The 22523-nt window shown below is 45.3% G+C and overlaps 1 long non-coding RNA gene and 1 pseudogene across 1 annotated transcript; one reads left to right on the top strand and one right to left on the bottom strand.

Moving 5' to 3' along the window:
* LOC136004438 (lon protease homolog 2, peroxisomal-like) overlaps positions 1 to 6815 on the bottom strand; it is a 62577-nt pseudogene extending 55762 nt beyond the window's left edge.
* Positions 6816 to 12086: 5271 nt separating this feature from the next.
* Positions 12087 to 17565, top strand: LOC136004379 (uncharacterized). The gene is made up of 2 exons (XR_010608424.1): positions 12087 to 12921; positions 14280 to 17565. It is a non-coding gene; the product is annotated as an uncharacterized LOC136004379 (long non-coding RNA).
* The last annotated feature ends 4958 nt before the right edge of the window (positions 17566 to 22523 follow it).

The raw sequence follows: 22523 nt of genomic DNA, 5'->3' as shown, positions 1-22523 counted from the left end.
ACTGCCGTCCTGAGCAGTTCAAACAGTCCCTTTTTATACATCTTTACTTCAGTGTTCATGAAGTAGTGGAGGTACTCTGCGCATGCTTCAGCTGTTGTTAGGGGGTCGTTTTCTGCCGAAGTGAGAAGTCTTCCTCTTTTGTCCCATTGTTGACCCCTCTACTCCTATGTCCTTTGTTCGTCTTATCTCTGCCATTTCCTGGAACATCTTACAGCTATCTTTAGGCAACATCTGCTATGTTTGCATAAGCGATAGGCGATTTGCGGTTGGCGACTGTTAGTCTATGTAAGCGATTTCATACTTTTTATTGCCTAACCTTTACATTGGGCTTAACATAAATCTTAATAAACAATATCCTAATTCATAGTTTCTTACACAACTAAATCCAAAGATCTTAAAAAAACAATGTATTCTGGCCAACCAAGTTGGGTTTTTATCACATTTATCTAGACACATTTATCTCATTCTCCTCCCAGTCTGCAATTAGAAATCCTTACAAAACCTATGAAGTGTTGAGCTGGTGATTATAACAGCATTTACAAAGACATACAAAATATTGATGCTGTATTCATGTGAAAACAATACTATCCAATAAAGGGAAAGGAAACAGTAACCAAACCCAACCCAGATTATACCTAAAAATGTGAATTATCTGAGATTTTCTACAAGGGTTACAGTTTGTCTGGACTAATAATTATTTGTCATGGTAACCATTTCTTAGAATAAGACATAAATCAATATCACACCTAAGCATTTAAAAGAGACTTTGCAAAGCAAATAAAACTGATCTTCAGTTAGGTATCTGTGCTAAAGTTCAAAAGTTCTCAAAGTAATACAAAAATATTACTTCCAAAAAGAACATTCTGATTCGGAGAAAACTCCAGGAACAAATTCGCCAACAAAGTTTCAAGTTGACAAGCAGGTATTCTTTATTGCGAGGCCGGGAGACAAGGGGGATAGCTCCTCCTAATGTGTGTCCCCATACTGCTACACAGTCCATCCTTATATAGTCACTGGGCATACATACATATTTATGAGGCTACACATGAATTACATCATTTTCCAGGAAGAATCCCGCATGCATACAAAAATGTGATGGTAGTCTTTGAGGGTCGTTTACTTTTCCCAACAATCTTCATAACTTCTGGGAGTCTTTGAAGCACCAGCTTAATTAACATTACAGACATAGCAATAATCCTGTCCTTCTACTTATCAGTTAGCTTAACTGCTCCCATCCTGGACATCTGCTAGTCCCGGATACTCCCCAGTAGATGTTTACACCAGCTTAATGGTATCATTAACACCACAAGCATAGCAATCATCCTGTCCTTCTACTTATCACTTTTACTGTGCCCATCCTGGACATCTGCTAGTCCCAGATACTCCCCATCCCCAGGTCCTGTTTTTCTATTCTGCTTTTCATACACTTTTTGTACTAATGATGCAGAGGGTTGACCAATGTACAAGGGGGTTAGAGGAATTCGCTTGCTTAAACAAATGTATTGCCTGTTGTAAATACCTATCATGCCTACGAAGCAGAACAAAGGCACTAACTACTGGCTCTATTGATAAGGAAAAGCAGACACCTGGTTCTATTGATAAGGGGGAGAAGCAGATGGTTTATGGCTGGGACACCGACCAAACCCTAAGGCCATGTGTGAAGACTAAAAGGTGAAAACTTTAAGAAGAGGAAGACTCATTTACTTCATCTTGAAGACCCCTACTCACAGGAGGAAGACTCATTTACCTCATCTTCAGAACCCTGCCCATGACCAGAGGGGGCACTGCGCAGGCGTAAAGGACCTTCTAGCTCATTATAATACGAAGCCGGGATAGATACTAAATATGTATAGGCATATCGAGTAATCTAATGCATATGTATACCTTAAGAGAATAAATGTAGAGGGAAAAACGACCCTGGGTGTGGATACTTTGGAGGAGCTATCCCCATGCACCTCAGAGCGGAATAAAAAGCATACCTACTTTACAACTTTAACGAGTTGTGGAGTCAATCTGCGAATCAATTTGGCGAGCCAGGCAGGGGGACTCTGTTCGGCTGCAGGATCGGCTGAGGGGCGGACATCCTAGGCACCCCAGGCCGCTTGCCTGGAGGAGCTCCGCTTCTCGTCTGCTCACTGCGGGGACGGACAAAAACCTGTGCCGGCTGCGGAGAAACAGTATGCTTGGAGTTTAGGTACTTTAGGGGGCCTGTAAGGCGTACGCGTGGCCCGGGGCTGCTGGTAAGGCGCGCAGAGACGTCTGGCGCACAGCGAAGTTCCCCTTGGCAGGTAGGGCTTGCAAGCAGGGGGCTCGTCGACCGATAACGCGGCTGCGAGCGATCCTGAAGGCGGATCGGGCGAGTCCGGGTTTTCACTGCATCCCAAGTTTTGGGAGCCAGGACGGACCTGCTACCATAAGAAGCAGGAGAAGGTTAAGCGGAACCATAGTGTGAGTGTGTGGGATCCCGTGTGTAAATGTTTGTGTTTCTGTGTGACTGAGACGTAGCATAGCTACGAAGCGAGTGTGGAGTCCTAATCCGCAGTTCCGTGTCTCCGCGAGGGGAGCGGCTGGAGGCTGACGAAGCGTTTATGTTTTTCTGTCCTGTGTCTCGTCTGTGTATAATCATTAAGCAGCTTAGAAAGTGGGGGAAGGTCTGGCTACCCCTCCCGCAGTGGATAGCTTTATGAAATACAAGGGGGGGGGGGGAATTCCCTATGTGCCTTGTGGGTGTGTAACTGTATGTGATGAGTGGCATTTCACGTGGATATTGTGGCTGTCTGCCTTGTGGTAGTATGTGATGAGTGGGAGTCACGTGGATATTGTGGCTTTTGGCGTAGATTCCACTTTTATAGCCACTCAGGGTACCGGTGGGGCAGATACTGCTTGGGGTGTCTTACGAAACACTGGCGGGTGGGAAATTATAGTTACCCAATCGGTTATTCTCAGGGACCAGAAATAAAAATATTACTTTGTGGAGAAAAGCCACGAAATCCCGGAGGACTTCTGAGAAGTTAGAAAGGAAAACTGAGAAAGGGTTTATAAAAGGTATCAAAGAAAATTTGAGGAGACGTGGTTAAAAAGGAGAAAGTAAAATGGGAATACAACAATTAGTGTCACTCCTTTTGGGACAATCAACGGGGGATATGAGGAAAAACTTCGTAACCTCGCATAATAACTTTTGAACAGTGGAACCTGCCGTGGATACTAGGACAGTGTAAATTTTGCTGGAACCGAAACTATGATCTAACAACAAGGGAGTTGATCTGCAGAACCCAGAGATATTATTTTACTGAATCCCCTGAGAATATCATAAAACTTGTATGTAGGTGCTGTCATAATTTTTATAAGTGCATTTGCAGAGCACTGGGAAAGAGAAGCTATAGAGATTTGTATGAGATTGTTTGACATGGGAGCCGGTCAAAACAAGGGAACTTTGAAGAAAAGCCCATTGGGTTACATTTTGGCACTTTGGAAAGAACTGGGAGGTGTGGAGAACAAACAATAGACATGTGAGCTATCCAGGACTCTTGCCATTGTCCAGAGTTTGTAGTAAGGATTAATGACCTAGTTCATGGGTTACTTCAGGGCAACGTTGTGGCCACGTATAAGGAAGTTCTGCAGGAGAAAAACAACTCCCGGATGCTGAAGAAGGAACCAAGAGGCTTTGAGAAACCTGGACCAATCAGCTATTGTTGCATTATGTGTAGAAACCAATCACTGTAAAGCTTAGGCGCGGGATCAAGTTTGGAAACTATAAAAGGCAATGCTTTGGAGTGAATAAGCATCAGCTTCTGATTACGTTAATCAGCGTGCTGTCCGTTGATCTTCCGCAAATGGCGCCCTAACAGGGACCCTCTTGCTTTTGCTTGACTGAGTGAAGAAGACAGCTGGAATAGGAGGGGTGTGGGAATCGCCGGGAGACGAGCTCATCAGATGATGACCGACAAGTCTCGTTTATTGCTAAGCAGATGGATACTTATATACCTTGCTTGCATGTTTATAGTTTGGTTACAGAGAGATCATTGGCTTACAGCTTTTACATGTTACAAGATCATTGGTTTGTAGCTTCTACATTTTTTGCAGCTACACCGTGCACCCCCCCACCATCCTCCTTCTCATGCACTTATCACTTAGTGGCCTTGGCTGTGATTGGTCATAGTATGTTGCTGTTTGCCGGTGTCCTTCATTTCCTCATTATCTGGCGTGAGAGGTTTGCATCATGTTCTACACAGATGTCTTGTTTCAGCTGGTTGATGGGAGCGTGACCTTTGACCTTTTTTCGACAAGCTAATCCTCCACAATTCCCCCTTTTTCTTTATAAAGGAATAAGGACTGAGTCAGGAGTCGTAAACAAGCAGAACAACATTGCAAAGCATAACAAAATAACAAACCCCCTATAATTATGAGACCTATAACCGCGAAGCAGCTTGTAAAGCAAACGTATATGCAGCTCTATGAAGTGAAACTTCTAAAATCAGCTAAGTATTTCTGAAGCGCTATAAGCGGGTTACATAAAAGATAATTTGACAGACTATACAAAAGGTCTTTGTTTCAGCTAACTCTGGCGAAGACGCCTTATAGACTGACAACCACCACAATATAATTCTACTGTAGGGTCACACTGATGACAAAACTACAGAGTTATCGAAGCACTTGTTGTATCACCAATCTCAGTTGTACCACTATATGCCTGTGGCCATGGACCAGATCTAGGAGGGCGACCGTGCTCAACGAAAGCTCTGTGTTGACTAAGGAGTTAAGTTCTTCTATTAGTGGCTGTAGCGCTTGGCGCAAGCAACGCTCCTCCCGGGCCTGCGAGTCAGGGTCCATACACTAGCTCGGAGACGCCATCACTGGAGCTTCTGCAACAGCCGGTCTTAGTCACTTGGATGGTACTCACAAGGGTCCTGCAGAAGCACAAACACAGGCGTAACCACGGCCCAGATATATTACTTCTGCCGGTCCCTGCCACAAATCTGTATTAGGATCTCGATAGTACGCCTTAAAAGAAGGCTTTATCTTCTGTTTGTACAAAGTGCTTAATAACCGCTGGAGTTTGTTCATCACCAAAGATGCATAAATAATTTAACGTAATTTCACCCATATAATCAGCATTGATAACACCTGGAACAATGAATAGTCCTTTCAACGCAGATGATGATCTCCCCAGTAGCAAGGCTAGTCTCATAGATTCTTTTAACAATTCTGGACCTAGCTGGACTTGAGCCTCCTTAGTGGAGAACTGTCCAGTTCCCATAAGGTGTTGTAATTGCACCCCAATCAGGGGATCTCCCTGGCCTCGCTGAACTGCAACTGCCTCTTGACAGGTTTTCTGCCAATACATGTTCCATAACAACAACTGCGAAGGGGTGAGGATTAATTTCACAATACTTTTAATAGAACAGCAAATCTGTTCCCCAAATATATGACAACATCTGCCTAGTGGGTTCAAACTGAATGCCTGTAGAAATAACAGTTTGCCTTAACTGAGATAGCAATTTCCAATTTAAGGGAGACATTTCAGCATTTACTGCCTGACCTTGAGCGTTAATCTGGTACTTAACAGGAAAGGCGAGAATCTTTTCCTGCAACAATCAAAATCATTGTTTGACAGAGTCTCTCTCTGAATAGATTTCCAATCTATCACCTGGATTCGCATTTGTCTACCTGTGCTCTGCAACTTTACCTTCCTTTCTTCTCTCCCCCCCCCCTTTTTTTTTTTTTTTTTTTTTCAAAAGTTGTTCACTCTGCTTTGCACGGCTACAAACAGCAGCCTGCTCGGCAGCAGCTACAGCTGCCTGCCTGCTTCAGCAGCAGCCATAAATACCTGTCAGCAACCGCACTTGTGCATTAACCCTTTCTTGCCTGAAATGTTAAACCACTACCTGTTAAAAACTTTTACATGAACACGATAACAAAAAAAAATACATAGAACACCATCTGCTCTCATCACACACACACACACACATACGTATGCATATGGGATCCCACAAGCACATTTCACACAACCACAATGTTTGAAACACAAAATCCAGACAATCATTACTCGCACTACACAGTTCCACGTACAGAACGTGGCATAAGGACTCTGTGAAGACTATCAGGAAACCAGCTCCAACAAGCATCATCCCAGTGTGAGGTGGCAGGCTCAGCCCTAGCGAGCGTCCCCGCAGAGGCTCTGCCTCCCTCACATCGCATGAGGCTAGGGCTTTTATACTGATCAAAATGCACACTCATTCTGACACAGGTGGCCAGTCTATGTCAGAAGAAGTGGCCAGCAATATCTATAAAGGTTTCCAAGCATCAATAGAATCATAGACATATTTGCTAACTTCTAGTACATGAGTATCACAGAGAGACTGTATCAAATGAGCTGTATATGGGACCTCAAGTCCACGGTCCGCCACAGTCCTCCCGATACCCCTGATAAGGGCATACGAGAGACCTTTCCACCGCAGGTCTTGATCCAGCACATACATCACAGGGAAAGCACACAATACATCTGCATCCCCCACCCATCTCGCTTCTCCCTTTACAGCTGTCCATTTATCATGAGGATCTGGGGGATATAAATTAGGCTTCTTTTCTGGCTCCATGTCAAAAGGATCATCCAGGTCAGTATCAGAATTAACAGGCGTCAGAACTTCAGGAGCAGCAACAGCAGCCTGATGAGCACGCACAGGCTCTTTCTTGGGGTCAGTAGGGTCTGGGTCAAAAAGAGTGTCTTCATCTCTGTCTCCAGACTTTGCAGCTGCGACGGCAACTGGCAGATGCTCAGGGGTGGCCAGGGGTGACGGGGGGACACTGGGTTCCATTTGCTTAATTTCTGTAGGGATCTTTTGAGGTTGTGAAGTTACAAGTGTTATTTCTACAGAGGTTGCCAGGTCCAAGCCGAAGCTTCCGCTGGTTGCGGGTTGCAAGGGGGTGGAATCATCTGAGCTGCAGTGGCAACTTGTTTCTGCACGTGGCCGTTGGTGTACGCGCTCCTGTTGCAGTTTCCCGAACCTCGCCGACACATAGAGGTGTTATGTGAGTTGTTTCGGCATTTCTGACACCACACTCCTGAGACAGTGCATTCTCTGCGGAGATGTCCCATTCCTCCACATCGATAGCAGCGTAGAGGGCCGCGGTTACGCTGGCCAAGTGCGGCCGACGCTTGAAGGGGTGCAAGAGCGGCTAACACCTGAGTCTGTGAAGCCTTAGCTTGTTCCTGAATTCCCTCAGCTAGCTGTTTTATGGCATCTACTACCATAGCTTGCGGCCCTGTTGGTTGTGAGGCCATTCTTTCTAATGCTTCCTCTATAGTCCAATTAGCTCCCAAAGTAAGAATAACATTTCGGGTAATGGGGTTGCAGTTTTGTAAAGCACATTGTTTTAACAAGGCTCCCTTCATGTAGTCTGGGACGCCTGCTTTTTCAATAGCTGCAGCAGCTCTGTCTATAAAGGACCCAAATGATTCATCTCGTCCTTGCTTGATAGCCATATATGAAGGCACACCTCCTGGGTCCTTAACTTGGTTAATAGCTTGCCGTACTAAATTCATAGCTGCTCTACACTTATCAGGTCCTAATAAAGCTTGTGCCTCAGTTCTAAAAAACGGTCCTGTACCCATTAACTCATCCAGGGTTACCCCGTAAAGGGGATCCCCAGGTTGTCTTTGTATAGCTACGAATCCATGAGCCAGATTTTGCCAATGAGCGTTAAAAAGTAACTGCTGATGTTGTGAGAATATAAGCTTAGCAATACTCTTGCAATCGGATGGTAGCAAGATATGAGCAGTCCAGATATAATCTAACATCTGCTTTACCGGCTCACTGGTGACTCCAAATTGACTGGCCTTCGCTCGTAATTGTGATAACAGTTTCCAATCTAAAGGGGTAACAGTTGCCATCAAACCACCCTGGTGTTGCTGAAAAGTCACCGGGCATGCCAATGAGGTCGCCACCTCATCATCCCCCTTTTCAAGGCTGTCCCTAGCCACCGCTGCCCAAGCCTCCCTTCTTTCTTTAGCTATGGCCTCCACTAGGTCACTTTCTGCCCCAGGGATAGGCTCATTGCTTGAAAGAGGGTTAACAGAGGGCTTTTCTGGTTTTAGAGTCGTAGTGGTGGGGGGAGCTGTTGGTTCCGAAACTGAGGGGCTTGCTCCGGTGTCATCTGCATTTTGTGGAGATGGCAACATTACTTGTGAAAAAGCAGATGGCATTGGAATGGAGGAAGGCCAGTCAATTTCATAACTTCTGTTTTTTGCCTGAGCCGTGAGTGCCTGCTCGGCAGCTTTCTTTTCTGCCTGATATTGTAAAAGTTCATTATGTACCACCCGCCATAATTTACCTAACTTTGACTTTAACATCTCTAAAATAGTTCTCCAAATGACCAACAAATATTTCACAGTGTCACTGCCTTCTGTGGCTGCATTCTTCGGAGCTTTCCCGATCCCTGCTGTCTTCCCAGCCTTTTGTTTTAACAGGGTATTATATATAGCTTGCCAAATCTTATCTCCAAATTTTCGCCTTTCTGCTAATTTATGGACAGTGTGAGGGTTAACAAAACATCCCTTAGACTGTCCATAAGCTAACAGTCCCTGCAGCTCTTTCTGCAGGTCGATCCCTTTAACCTGCCGCTTTTGTAAGAAGGCAGTAAATAAATCATACGCCGCTTGCCTTTCCATACCTTAGCGCGCTTGTTGCAGCCCCTTCAGGTTTCGGCGGCGCGTATCGGCCGGGCTCGTCTATACGGTCACCCAGGGTCCGGCGCTTAAAATCCTGAGATCTTGGCGCTTTGACCGTCCTGTGGCTGCGATCAGGACCCGAGCACAACTTACGTCGTCCCACCGTGGTGTTCGAGGGATCACGTCGGGGTCACCATTTGTGGGAATCGCCGGGAGACGAGCTCATCAGATGATGACCGACAAGTCTCGTTTATTGCTAAGCAGATGGATACTTATATACCTTGCTTGCATGTTTATAGTTTGGTTACAGAGAGATCATTGGCTTACAGCTTTTACATGTTACAAGATCATTGGTTTGTAGCTTCTACATTTTTTGCAGCTACACCGTGCACCCCCCCACCATCCTCCTTCTCATGCACTTATCACTTAGTGGCCTTGGCTGTGATTGGTCATAGTATGTTGCTGTTTGCCGGTGTCCTTCATTTCCTCATTATCTGGCGTGAGAGGTTTGCATCATGTTCTACACAGATGTCTTGTTTCAGCTGGTTGATGGGAGCGTGACCTTTGACCTTTTTTCGACAAGCTAATCCTCCACAGAGGGGAGCGGAAAAGCCGACCTAAGGGGTTGCTGTCCCGGCAACCGGAGAAACAGAGCGCACTCTGAGGTATCCACGCAGAAAGAGAAGCGTGATGATTGAGAAGGAATCTCATCTAATAGAGGTGAGTGGTTGGGGAGGAGATGGGAATCTCACTGTCGAGGTGGCATTAGTAAAGCTCCTCCAACATATCCTTTCTAAGAGAGGACTAACATAGGACGATGGTACCTTAAAAGCCCTTTTAAAATGGCCTAGGGACCGAAAACTAATTTCAGGAGTGTGTGCAGCGTTTGAGCTACACACTTGGGACCAGATTGGATCCGCTTTATGGGAAGAAATTAGCAAGGGAACCAAGGAGGCTAACAAATTAGCTACCTTGTGGCGACTGATTAAAGAGACTTTAAAAGAAATGAAAAGTGAAAGGGCAGCCGCTACATCTGCGTTCGCTGCGCTTTCGCCAAATTCCTCTGGGACAGAATCCACTTCAACTGAACTATTTTCCCCTGTATCAGTGCCTGGACCGGCGCCGATACAAGCCCCAATCCTGGCGCTGATACAAGCCCCAATCATAAATCCCCTTCAACCATAACAATCAACAGCTCCCAAAGTGAAATTAAAAGGCAAGTCTGATCCGGGGAACAACCACAAGGTAGTAATAAAAACTCTCCAACCTAATACCGAAGATACTGAGGAATCAGGGGAAGAGGAGGAAATAAAGTTCCCTCCTCCCCCTCCTTCCTTATATCCAACACTACCTCCATCTACCCCGGGATCTACCCCAGGGACGCCACAAGAAGCTGAGATAGCAACTGCCACTAGATCGTTAGAAGGACAGAGTGTATTCCCCAGAGCCACAGACAGCGTTTGATGTGGAAACTTGGGGAAAGATTGGTGTGGAACTGTGGGATGAAGTTACAAAAGGCAATGACACTGTGAAAAATTTGTTAGTCATTTGGAGAACTGTTTTAGAGACTTTAAAGTAAAAAAAAAAAGAGATCGTGGAGCCCATTGTCCACCCCCCCCCGCCTGCCCGCCCACTCCCCACCCCCCTGAACCTCTGCCAGTTGCCACAGCGACTGCGAAGACTGAGGACAGAGATGAAGATGATCCTTTTGACCCAGACCCTATTGAACCCGAGAAGGAGCCTGTGCACATTCATCAGACTGCTGTTGTTGCTGCTCCTGAGGTTCTGATGCCCAATAATTCTGATGCTGACTTGGATGGTCCTTTTGACCCGGGGCCTATTGATCCGGAAAAGGAGTCTGATTTATATCCCCCAGACCCTCATGATAAATGGGCAGCTGCAGAGGGAGAAGCGAGATGGGTAGAGGATGCAGATGTATTGTGTGCTTTCCCTGTGATGTATGTGCTGGATCAAGACCCGCATGGTCCCGCATGGACATGGTCCTCCAAAGGGTTTGGAAGGAATTCCTGGTCATGCTTGGTCTCCACATATCAAGAAATATCCTGGGGGTAGAGCTTTGGGTTTTTTATCATTGTATCGTAACGTTGGAGATGATCCTGAGCAGTAAGCGGTTATATTGTGATACCATGTCTTCCTGTTAGTTACCTTGGTCTCAGGGACTTTGCTTGACTGTGTATTAAAAGTTATACAGCTCCCAAGAGTTGGAGTTCTTGCATTGGGATAGTGGAACGATTTAAGTTTTTTATTATTATACCCATTTGGGCTGATGCAACTGTCCAATCGGTCCCTCGAGCTCTCTTGACCATTTTGATTACTGTGGTAAGATTTAAAATTGAGTCATTCCTTACCCATCCTTGAAAATCAAAGGGGCACAAGTATGGTATACCAATTAGGCATGTTTGGAAAGGATTTCCCACCTGTGCCAAGGTCAGACAGAAGTCAGTAACCCTGTCTTGTTTGCCCATGTGAGCCAGACATTCGTGTTTGACCCCAATATTGATGTTTCTTTTTCTATGGTTTGGACCATGGTATAGGTATAAAGGATTAATATCAATAACTGTTTTATTTTAACTAACTATGCTACTTAAATATGTGTCTATAATAATTGGGCCAAGCTTCATGCAATATGTGTAGCACTTGCACTACATTGTCCTTATCTCATATCCAGGTAATAAGTGAAATTTGGATTTATATTCTGATTACAATTGCAACATTGTGTTGACACCCATGGATCACTCTATCTTTCGTGAGTTAGTTTTAATTTCAGTCTGTTATTACTGCTTCATGTGATTTTCCAGGGAGCCTTCGGAGCCTTCTTGACTCGAGTATGATGAATCCAGACGTTTTGTTCTAGCTGTGTAAGTTGTGAGTAGTACTTGGAACGGCCCTTTCCGCCTTGGTTCGAGATCTTCTTCCCCTGTGGCTCTGAAAGATTTTATATATACATAATCTCCAGGTTGTATATTATGCATGGGACTATCCAGTCCTCTGTTTCAAGTTCCAGCCACATATTTTTCAATTTTTCTGAGTTGTTTTCCTAACTCTATTATATAGTTATTCATAGTCTCTTCTCCCACTTGAAGAGACGTTCCCTGTTGGACTCCATATGGTCATCCATACAGAATTTCGAAAGGGCTCAGCCCTTCTCGAGTTCTTGGTTTAGTTCGAATTCTCAACAGAGCTAATGGAAGTGTTTGGGGCTAAGGTAGACTGGCCTCCTGACCCAATTTCACAATTTGTTGTATAATTAGATGGTTCATTTTCTCTACCTGACCACTTGATTGAGGGTGGTAGGGAGTATGAAATTGCCGATCAATATCTAAATGTTTGTTAATTTGTTGTACCATTTTTTGTTGAGGGCTCTTTAACAAACAATGGGCACGTGAGTGATCCAGGGCTCTTGCCATTGGTTAGAGTTTGTAGTGAGGATTAACGGCCTAGTTCTGGTTACTTCAGGGCGTGAAGAGAGAGGGAATCTCACCCTGATTAGGTGAGCGGTCGGGGAGGAGATGGGAGTCTCACTGTCTAAAGAAGAGGCGGCAGTAGTAAAGCTCCTCCAACTCCAACATATCCTTTCTAAGAGAGGACTAACATATGATGACGGTACCTTAAAAGCCCTTTTAAAATGGGCTAAGGACCGGGAGCTAATTTCGGGAATGGGTGCAGCTTTTGAGCTACACACCTGGGATCAGATTGGATCTGCTTTATGGGAAGAAATTAGCAAGGGAACCAAGGAGGTTCATAAATTAGCCACCTTGTGAGGTGAAAGGCAAGTCTGATTCGGGGAACAACCAGGAGGTGGCAGTAAAAACTCCCCAACCTAATACCGAGGAATCAGGGGAGGAGGAGGAGGAAACGAAGTTCCCTCCGCCCCCTCTTTCCTTATACCCGCCTCTTCCTCCGTCCGCCCCGGGATCGACCCCGGAGATTCCACAAGAAGCTGAGATAGCAACTGCCACGAGATCCTTAAAGGGACAGGGCAATAAACAGCTCCAGGAATTAATCAAGCGCCTGGAACATCTTCAGTCCGAGAAAAAAGCCCAATTGTCGTCGCAGATCAACTCTAATCCGTTTTCTCCTTCAGGACCCATTGCCCTCCCCCCACCCCCCCGAACCTCCGCCAGTTGCCGCCGCGGCTGCGAAGACTGAGGACAGAGATGAAGATGATCCTTTTGACCCGGGGCCTATCGATCTGGAAAAGGAGTCTGATTTATATCCCCCAGATCCTCATGGTAAATGGGCAGCTGTAGAGGGAGAAGCGAGATGGGTGGGGGATGCAGATGTATTGTGTGCTTTCCCTGTGATGTATGTGCTGGATCAAGACCCGCGGTGGGAAGGTCTCTCGTATGCTCTTATCAGGGGTATCAGGCGGACTGTGGCGGACAGTGGACTTGCGGCCCCATATACAGCTCATTTGATATAGTCTCTCTGTGATGTACTAGAAGTTGGCAAATATGTCTATGTTTCTATTGACGCTTGGAAACCTTTATAGATATTGTTGGCCACTTCTTCTGACGTAGGCTGGCCACCTGTGTCGGAATGAGTGTGCATTTTGGTCAGTATAAAAGCCCAAGCCTCATGCGATGTGGGGGAGGCAGAGCCTCTGCGGGGACGCTCGCTAAGGTTGAGCCTGCCACCTCGCACTGCGATGATGCTTCTTGGAGCTGGTTTCCTGATAGTCTTCACAGGGTCCTTGTGCCACGTTCTGTACGTGGGACTGTGTAGTGGGAGTAATGATTGTCTGGATTTTGTGTTTCAAGTATTGTAGTTGTGTGGAGTGTGCTTGTGGGATCCCATACGTATGTGTGTGTGTGTGATGAGGGCAGATGGTGTTCTATGTATTTTTTTTGTTGTCGGGTTCATGTAAAAGTTTTTAACAGGTAGCAGTTTAACATTTCAGGCAAGAAAGGGTTAATGTAAAACTGCGGTTGCTGGCAGGTACTTATGGTTGCTGCTGAAGCAGGCAGGCAGCTGTAGCTGCTGCGGAGTAGGCAGGCATTTATAGCTGCTGCCGAGCAGGCCGCTGTTTGTAGCCGTGCAAAGCAGGGTGAACAACTTTGGAAAACAGCAACAACAACAACAAAAAACCCCACAAACAAACAAACAAACAAAAAAACACCCAAGAAACAAAAACCAAACCTCTCCATCTGTTGAAGTATTGAGGCAGTTTGTAGAGACACCACAGACAAAGCCTAAAGAGTGCCTGCAACACAGTGGGCACATGGTAGGAGCCTTGCTTAGTGTGTTTAAAGTAACCTGGGGGTGAATCCAACACTTGGAGGAACAGATCGCTTGAAACAAGAACTGCTAACTGAAAAAGCGAGAAGGGTAGTGCAACCACAAGCTTTATCAGCCGTCACCTAAGCAGCATCAGGGTGGCAGAGAAAGAAGAAAAAAAAATAAAAATAAATAAATGGGTAATGATGCAGCAAACTCCTTGACTGTTAAAAATGTGCAGTTTACTTCTGCAGCTGCTTTACATTCCTTTTGCATCAGAATGCCTCTACCTTAAGGAAACACTTTAACCTGTCTACTTTTCAAAAACTGATAACCTGGAAGAGGGGGTATATTTGTGTCCTCCTACCTACAGGTCCATGGCGGCTGCCTGCAAAGTTTGTCAAGCCTTGCCATGAGTTGGACAGACGAGTGGAAAAACCCAATGCCTCAGCTACAGGAGCCGACCGTGAATACCCCAAGCAGAATAAGAGAAAAACGAATGATTGCAAAACATCACTTGGACGCAACTGAAAAGTAACAACTTGAATAAGTGTACTTGTAAAGTAGCTATTATTAGAGGCTGTGATTTTGTGTATAAAACCACCTGTATTTACTAGCCAGTTGCTAATATGAAACTACACCTTGTATTGTATGGATTTGTCACTTGCAAAGGAGGTGTTAGGGCATGCAAATTTGCAGCAGCTGCTAGAAAATGCTAAGGCAAAAGCTAGAAAGATTCTAATATGACGGTAGTGTTATAAAGCAGGTAATGGAACAAATTAAGAGGGTGAGAGAACTCCACTGGTAAGAAATTTCTTTGGCTAGTCCCTCGCTGCCATCAGCATCTTCAACATGCTGCTGCACCCTGTAATAGTTACTCTGCTAATGTAAATCTGTATGTGCTTTGCCATAGTAGTGACTTGTTACTGGATGAAGCAGGTGAAACTCTGCATTGACAACAAGGTGCAAGGACTGAGGTTGGCCAAATGCCCGCTACCACAGTCAAGGGCAAGACTGGGTTGGCCTCTGTGTTTGCCACCAAGAAGAACCTTTAGCTCCACTGTTGGCTGCAACCCAGCAGGTGTTGAGCGCTGGGGACACGTCATGCCAGGCCTTGATGTGAGGGATGGCCTCCCCTGTTATCAGAGAGCCATCCAGGAGAAAAAGGGCAGGCCCAGCAGCCTGTGGCTGGCATATGTTGGAGATATGATCTAGTCCAAATCCCCTGCTCAAGTAGGGTAATCTAAAAGATATATATAAAAAAAAAAAGGGGGGGGGAATGCAAGGATTTTCTCCACGTGACGAACTATTCCTTGCCCAAACTACTGGTTCTATATAAAGATCTACATGATAATGAGTGGAAAGGACCAGTGCCATTGCTGACATGGGGTCAAGGATACGGCTGTGTACAGCTATCAACAGGACCATACTGGCTGCCAGTGAAACGTATAAAGCCCCGGAACTCAACAACGTAAAGAAATGGCAATGACAGAAATCTTTGTAATATCTAAAACCCCAAAAAAGCTTTTAGTAAAACAAAAAAGGGGGAATGGTAGTGGAGTTCCCAAATTCATGAATCAATAAAGCTATGTTTAACATTATCCAGTTCTGATTTACACACAGGCAGGAATGTCCCCCCAGTGACTAGGCATTTTTCTGCACTAATCCATGTAGGCCCAGATCCGATACCAGGGAAAGAAACCATTGTGGTAATGGTAAAGTCTTTCAAAAATCATAACAGGGAAGGTCCTTTTAGGTTTATAACTTGGGGAAGAGGCTATGCTTGTGTCTCTACAGAACAAGGACCCTGAATAGATCCCCGCTTGATGTACCAGTCCGTTTATACAAGCGACAGCTGCCAGTGAAGATAGATGCCGATTCATCGCTGGTTTGAAGTTAACCCATGGGAACTGTACAAAGTTAACCAGTCTCTTTTCGGAGAACCAGTCAACGAAGAGCATATCCGTGAGGGAGTGTATCGCAACTGGACTTTCCAGCCACTAGTAACAGACTGGGAACATTTAAGCCCAGAAATGGTACCGCTGGACAACAGGGTTGCTTTTAGACATTAATTCTGTGAGGCACGCCTCACTACAGAACAGAACGGCTGTTGATTTTTATTGTTAGCTCAAGACATTGGGGGTGAAGATTTTGATGGTATGTGCTGCATGAATTTATCACACCATCCATAAAAGCATTCCGGACTTAATAACAAGGACAGCACACCTTCAGGAAGACTAGGGACTGAATTGGTTGAACAAAGTGTTTTCTGGCTTGAGCATTACAGAATGGCTTTACTTTATCTTAATAATTTTTTCAGCCTTTTTAGATATTCTAATCTGTGTGCCTTATTCTTTTTATGTATTCTAACCTGTGTGCCTTGTTTGGATTAATCATTCGTTTTAGGTATTTTTAATTTGTGTGCTGTGCTTACAGCAACTTACTGATACATCTAGAGACGCTGTCTTTTAGTAAAACAAAAAGGGGGAAATGATAATCCGGTGGTCTGCTGGAAAGGGATTATTCGAGATGCAGTAGTAGATGGTGATTTTTTATCAGTTTTTCCAGTTATAATGGGGCCAGGGGGAGGGGGGCAATGGGTCGCGTTAGATTGGAAACTTTTAAAAGAAGCTAAATCTGCAATAGCACAATATGGTTTACGTTCACAATTTATGGCGTCTATTTTACAGCATATTTTTACGGCTAACCTTTTAACTCCTTATGATACCTGCATGGTAATTCAGGCGTTGGTGCCTCCATCAGCGCAATTGCAATTTTATCACAAATGGCAGGTCTTACGTGATGAAGCGGTTGCTGTGCTCAGGCAGCAAACAGACCTCTTGTATGGGTTTCAAACTCAAATGCTAATGGATACAGGACCCTTTGTGCGAAGTGATTTTCGGGCACAATTTCAGACAGAAGTTTATTAATATCACATCTAATGTCTTGACAGAATTATTAGAAGATTTAGACAGTGTTAGGCATGCAGTTTCACAAAATCATTCAGCTACTGTTTTTTTGTTTTTAGCACAGGGCCATGGTTGTGAATATTTTTAAGGAATGTGTTGTATGAATCTATCTGACCATTCTAGTTCAATTCATCAACAACTATCCTAATTAAAAGATAACAGGAAAAAATTAACGATCAATCATGGTTTGGATGGTTGGCTCCAAAGTTTAGGTATTACTGGATGGTTTGCAGATTTGTTTAAATCAGGCATTATGTTATTAAGTATTATAATCTTTGTTATTATTATCAGTACAGTATGGCGTTGCTTAACGTCTGCAGTATCGCGAATGATTAAAGAGGTCTGGATCACTCAAAATAAAGAAGGGGGGTTTGTGGAGAACAAACAATGGACATGTGAGTGATCCAGGACTCTTGCCATTGTCCAGAGTTTGTAGTAAGGATTAACGGCCTAGTTCACGGATTACTTCAGGGCAAAGTTGTGGCCACGTATGAGGAAGTTCTGCACGAGAAAAACAACTCCTGGATGCTGAAGAAGGAACTAAGAGGCTTTGAGAAACCTGGACCAATCAGCTATTGTTGCATTATGTGTAGAAACCAATCACTGTAAAGCTTAGGCGCGGGATCAAGTCTGGAAACTATAAAAGGCAATGCTTTGGAGTGAATAAACGTCAGCTTCTGATTACATTAATCAGCGTGCTGTCCGTTGATCTTCCGCAGGGAGGGTCTTCTGGAGGCTCGGTAAACAAGAAAATGTTGATAAAATATTGTAACCAACGGTGGGCTTTATATACTTTGGAAAATCAGGAGAAATGGCCTAAAAATGGAACTCTGAATTATAATACATTTTTACAATTAATGTTGTTTTTGAGGTGGCCAGGAAAATGGGATGAAGTAATGTATGCAGATATGTTTTTCACTTTAAGAAACCACCCGGAGTGGCAGACAGAATGTGAAATTAATATAGCTCTGCCAGATCCCTAATTTTGGTTTTGGAAAAGGACAGGGAAAAACAGAAAGCTAAGCTGCAGCAATATTGTTCAGCCTGTGATATTGGGACAGTAATCAGAAAAATTATATATCACAGGTACGTCCGAGAGGAGCACCTTCTGCCTCAGTCCTATCAGATATTGATAAGGAGGAGGAAATTGCTGTCACTGGCAACAAGCAGCACATTCACATTCAGAGTTAAGAAAGGGTTAAAACAGAAGTGCTGTTGCAGAGGCAGGCATCTGTAACCCCTGCAGAGCAGGGTGAGCACCTGTGAAATAAAAAAAAGAAAAATAAAAAAGGGAAAACCAAGGGGGAAAGGAGGAGAGCTCACGCAGTTACTGTGTTTGAGCATGAGATGGGTGCTAGGGCAGGCAAACAAGTGGGAACAGATATGTTGACAGACGGGACTGAGGGGTTGTTGAATATATGTGGATGGGAGTGAAGGAGGAAGCATGGAGAGTGTATAGGAATTGGGAACAGATAGAAAAGAAAAAGCTGGGTCGTGCTATAGCCACGGCTGCGCTGGTTACTTTGAAACTGGTGGAGAAGGAATGTCGGGCAGAAGTGGGGGAGTGGGCTCCTCTGGGAGTGGGCATCTCTGTGCGCCTTACCAGCAGCCCCAGGCCACGCGTATGCCTTACAGGCCCCCTAAAGTACCTAAACTCCAAGTATACCGTTTCTCCACAGCTGGCACAGGTTGTTGTCTGTCCCCGCAGTGAGCAGACAAGAAGCGGAGCTCCTCCAGGCAAGCGGCCTGGGGCGCCTAGGATGTCTGCCCCTCAGCCGCTCCTGCAGCCGAACAGAGGTCTCCTGCCTGCCTCTCCAAATTGATACATGGATTGACCCCACAACTCGTTAAAGTTGTAAAGTAGTTATGCTTTATTCAGCACTGAGGTGCATGGGGATAGTTCCTCCAAAGTATGCACACCCAGGGTCGTTTTTCCCTCTACATTTATTCTCTTAAGGTATACATATGCATTAGATTACTGATACGCCTATACATATTTAATATCTATCCCGGCTTCGTATTATAATGAGCTAGAAGGTCCTTTGCGCCTGTGCAGTGCCCCCTCTGGTCATGGGCAGGGGTCTCAAGATGAAGTAAATGAGTCTTCCTCTTCTTAAACTTTTCACCTTTTAATCTGCGCACATAGCCTTAGGGTTTGGTCGGTATCCCAGCCATAAACCATCTGTTTCTCCCCCTTATCAATAGACTCAGGCGTCCGCTTTTCCTTGTCAATAGCTGCTTATCAGTAGAACCAGATCTCTGCTTCTCCCCTTATCAGTAGTTTGTGCCTTGTTCTGCTTAGTACGCATGAGAGATGTTTACAACACACAATACTTTTGTTTAAGCAAGCGAATTCTTCTAACCCATTTATACACTCCCCTGTATATTAGTTGGATTTCCCTGTATTATCCCCCTTGTAAATTGGTTAACCCTGTATCAAAGGCACAGCTTTTCTGGCAACCAGTGCCACTGCCTCACCACCCCTCACAAGGAAGATGTGGAGGATTGGCTTGTCGAAAAAGGTCAAAAGGTCACACTCCCATCAACGAGCTGAAACAAGACATCTGTGTAGAGCATGGTGCAAACCTCTCACACCAGATAATGAGGAAATGAAGGACACCGGCAAACAGCAACATACTATGACCAATCACAGCCAAGGCCACTAAGCGATAAGTGCATGAGAAGGAGGATGGTGGGGGGGTGCACGGTGTAGCTGCAAAAAATGTGGAAGCTACTGACCAATGTTCCTGTGACATGTACAGGCTACAGACCAATGATCTTGTAACATGTGGAAGCTACTGACCAATGTTCCTGTGACATGTACAAGCTACAAACCAATGATCTTGTAACATGTGGAAGCTATGAGCCAATGATCTCTGTATGCAGGGTATATAAGTGTCCATCTGCTTAGCAATAGATGAGACTTGTTGGTCATCATCGGATGAGCTCGTCTCCCGGCGATTCCCACAAATGGTGACCCCGACGCGATCCCTCGAACACCACAGTGGGACGACGTAAGTTCTGCTCGGGTCCTGATCGCAGCCACAGGACGGTCAAAGCGCCAAGATCTCGGGATTATAAGCGCCGGACCCTGGGTGACCGTATAGACGAGCCCGGCCGATACGCGCCGCCGAAACCTGAAGGGGCTGCAACAAGCGCGCTAAGGTATGGAAAGGCAAGCGGCGTATGATTTATTTACTGCCTTCTTACAAAAACGGCAGGTTAAAGGGATCGACCTGCAGAAAGAGCTGCAGGGACTGTTAGCTTATGGACAGTCTAAGGGATGTTTTGTTAACCCTCACACTGTCCATAAATTAGCAGAAAGGCGAAAATTTGGAGATAAGATTTGGCAAGCTATATATAATACCCTGTTAAAACAAAAGGCTGGGAAGACAGCAGGGATCGGGAAAGCTCCGAAGAACGCAGCCACAGAAGGCAGTGACACTGTGAAACATTTGTTGGTCATTTGGAGAACTATTTTAGAGATGTTAAAGTCAAAGTTAGGTAAATTATGGCAGGTGGTACATAATGAACTTTTACAATATCAGGCAGAAAAGAAAGCTGCCGAGCAGGCACTCACGGCTCAGGCAAAAAACAGAAGTTATGAAATTGACTGGCCTTCCTCCATTCCAATGCCATCTGCTTTTTCACAAGTAATGTTGCCATCTCCACAAAATGCAGATGACACCAGAGCAAGCCCCTCAGTTTCGGAACCAACAGCTCCCCCCACCACTACGACTCTAAAACCAGAAAAGCCCTCTGTTAACCCTCTTTCAAGCAATGAGCCTATCCCTGGGGCAGAAAGTGACCTAGTGGAGGCCATAGCTAAAGAAAGAAGGGAGGCTTGGGCAGTGGTGGCTAAGGACAGCCTTGAAAAGGGGGACGATGAGGTGGCGACCTTGTTGGCATGCCCGGTGACTTTTCAGCAACACCAGGATGGTTTGATGGCAACTGTTACCCCTTTAGATTGGAAACTGTTATCACAATTACGAGCGACGGCCAGTCAATTTGGAGTCACCAGTGAGCCGGTAAAACAGATGTTAGATTATATCTGGACTGCTCATATTTTGCTACCATCCGATTGCAAGAGTATTGCTAAGCTTATATTCTCACAACATCAGCAGTTGCTTTTTAACGCTCATTGGCAAAATCTGGCTCATGGATTTGTAGCTATACAAAGACAACCTGGGGATCCCCTTTACGGGGTAACCCTGGATGAGTTAATGGGTACAGGACCGTTTTTTAGAACCGAGGCACAAGCTTTATTAGGACCTGATAAGTGTAGAGCAGCTATGAATTTGGTATGGCAAGCTATTAACCAAGTTAAGGACCCAGGAGGTGTGCCTTCATATATGGCTATCAAGCAAGGACGAGACGAATCATTTGGGTCCTTTATAGACAGAGCTGCTGCAGCTATTGAGAAAGCAGGCGTCCCAGACTACATGAAGGGAGCCATGTTAAAACAATATGCTTTACAAAACTGCAACCCCATTACCCGAAATGTTATTCTTACTTTGGGAGCTAATTGGACTATAGAGGAAGCATTAGAAAGAATGGCCTCACAACCAACAGGGCCGCAAGCTATGGTAGTAGATGCCATAAAACAGCTAGCTGAGGGAATTCAGGAACAAGCTAAGGCTTCTCAGACTCAGGTGTTAGCCGCTCTTGCACCCCTTCAAGCGTCGGCCGCACTTGGCCAGCGTAACCGCGGCCCTCTACGCTGTTATCGATGTGGAGGAATGGGACATCTCCGCCGAGAATGCACTGTCTCAGGAGTGTGGTGTCAGAAATGCCGAAACAACTCACATAACACCTCTATATGTCGGCGAGGTTCGGGAAACTGCAACAGGAGCGCGTACACCAACGGCCGCGTGCAGAAACAAGTTGCCGCTGCAGCTCAGATGATTCCACCCCCTTGCAACCCGCAACCAGTGGAAGCCTCGGCTTGGACCTGGCAACCTCTGTAGAAGTAACACTTGTAACTTCACAACCTCAAAAGATCCCTACAGAAATTAAGGGTCCTCTTATAATACAAGGACAAGCCATGGGTGCCTAACTACCAGGAAGATCCTCCGCCTCAATGCTGGGACTGTTTGTTCTCCCTGGAATTATTGATGCAGATGTATTGTGTGCTTTCCCTGTGATGTATGTGCTGGATCAAGACCCGCGGTGGGAAAGTCTCGTATGCCCTTATCAGGGGTATCGGGAGGACTGTGACAGACCGTGGACTTGGGGTCCCATATACAACTCATTTGATACAGTCTGTCTGTGATACTCATGTACTAGAAGTTAGCAAATGTCTATGATTCTATTGATGCTTGGAAACCTTTATAGATATTGCTGGCCACTTCTTCTGACATAGACTGGCCACCTGTGTCAGAATGAGTGTGCATTTTGATCAGTATAAAAGCCCAAACCTCACGCGATGTGAGGGAGGCAGAGCCTCTGCGGGGACGCTCGCTAGGGCTGAGCCTGCCACCTCACACTGCGATGATGCTTGTTGGAGCTGGTTTCCTGATAGTCTTCACAGAGTCCTTGTGCCACGTCCTGTACGTGGGACTGTGTAGTGCGAGTAATGATTGTCTGGATTTTGTGTTTCAAACATTGTAGTTGTGTGAAATGTGCTTGTGGGATCCCATATGCATACG

Source organism: Lathamus discolor, chromosome W, assembly GCF_037157495.1.
Source record: "Lathamus discolor isolate bLatDis1 chromosome W, bLatDis1.hap1, whole genome shotgun sequence".
Lineage (NCBI taxonomy): Eukaryota > Metazoa > Chordata > Aves > Psittaciformes > Psittacidae > Lathamus > Lathamus discolor.
This window is presented reverse-complemented; position numbering and strand designations above follow the sequence as displayed.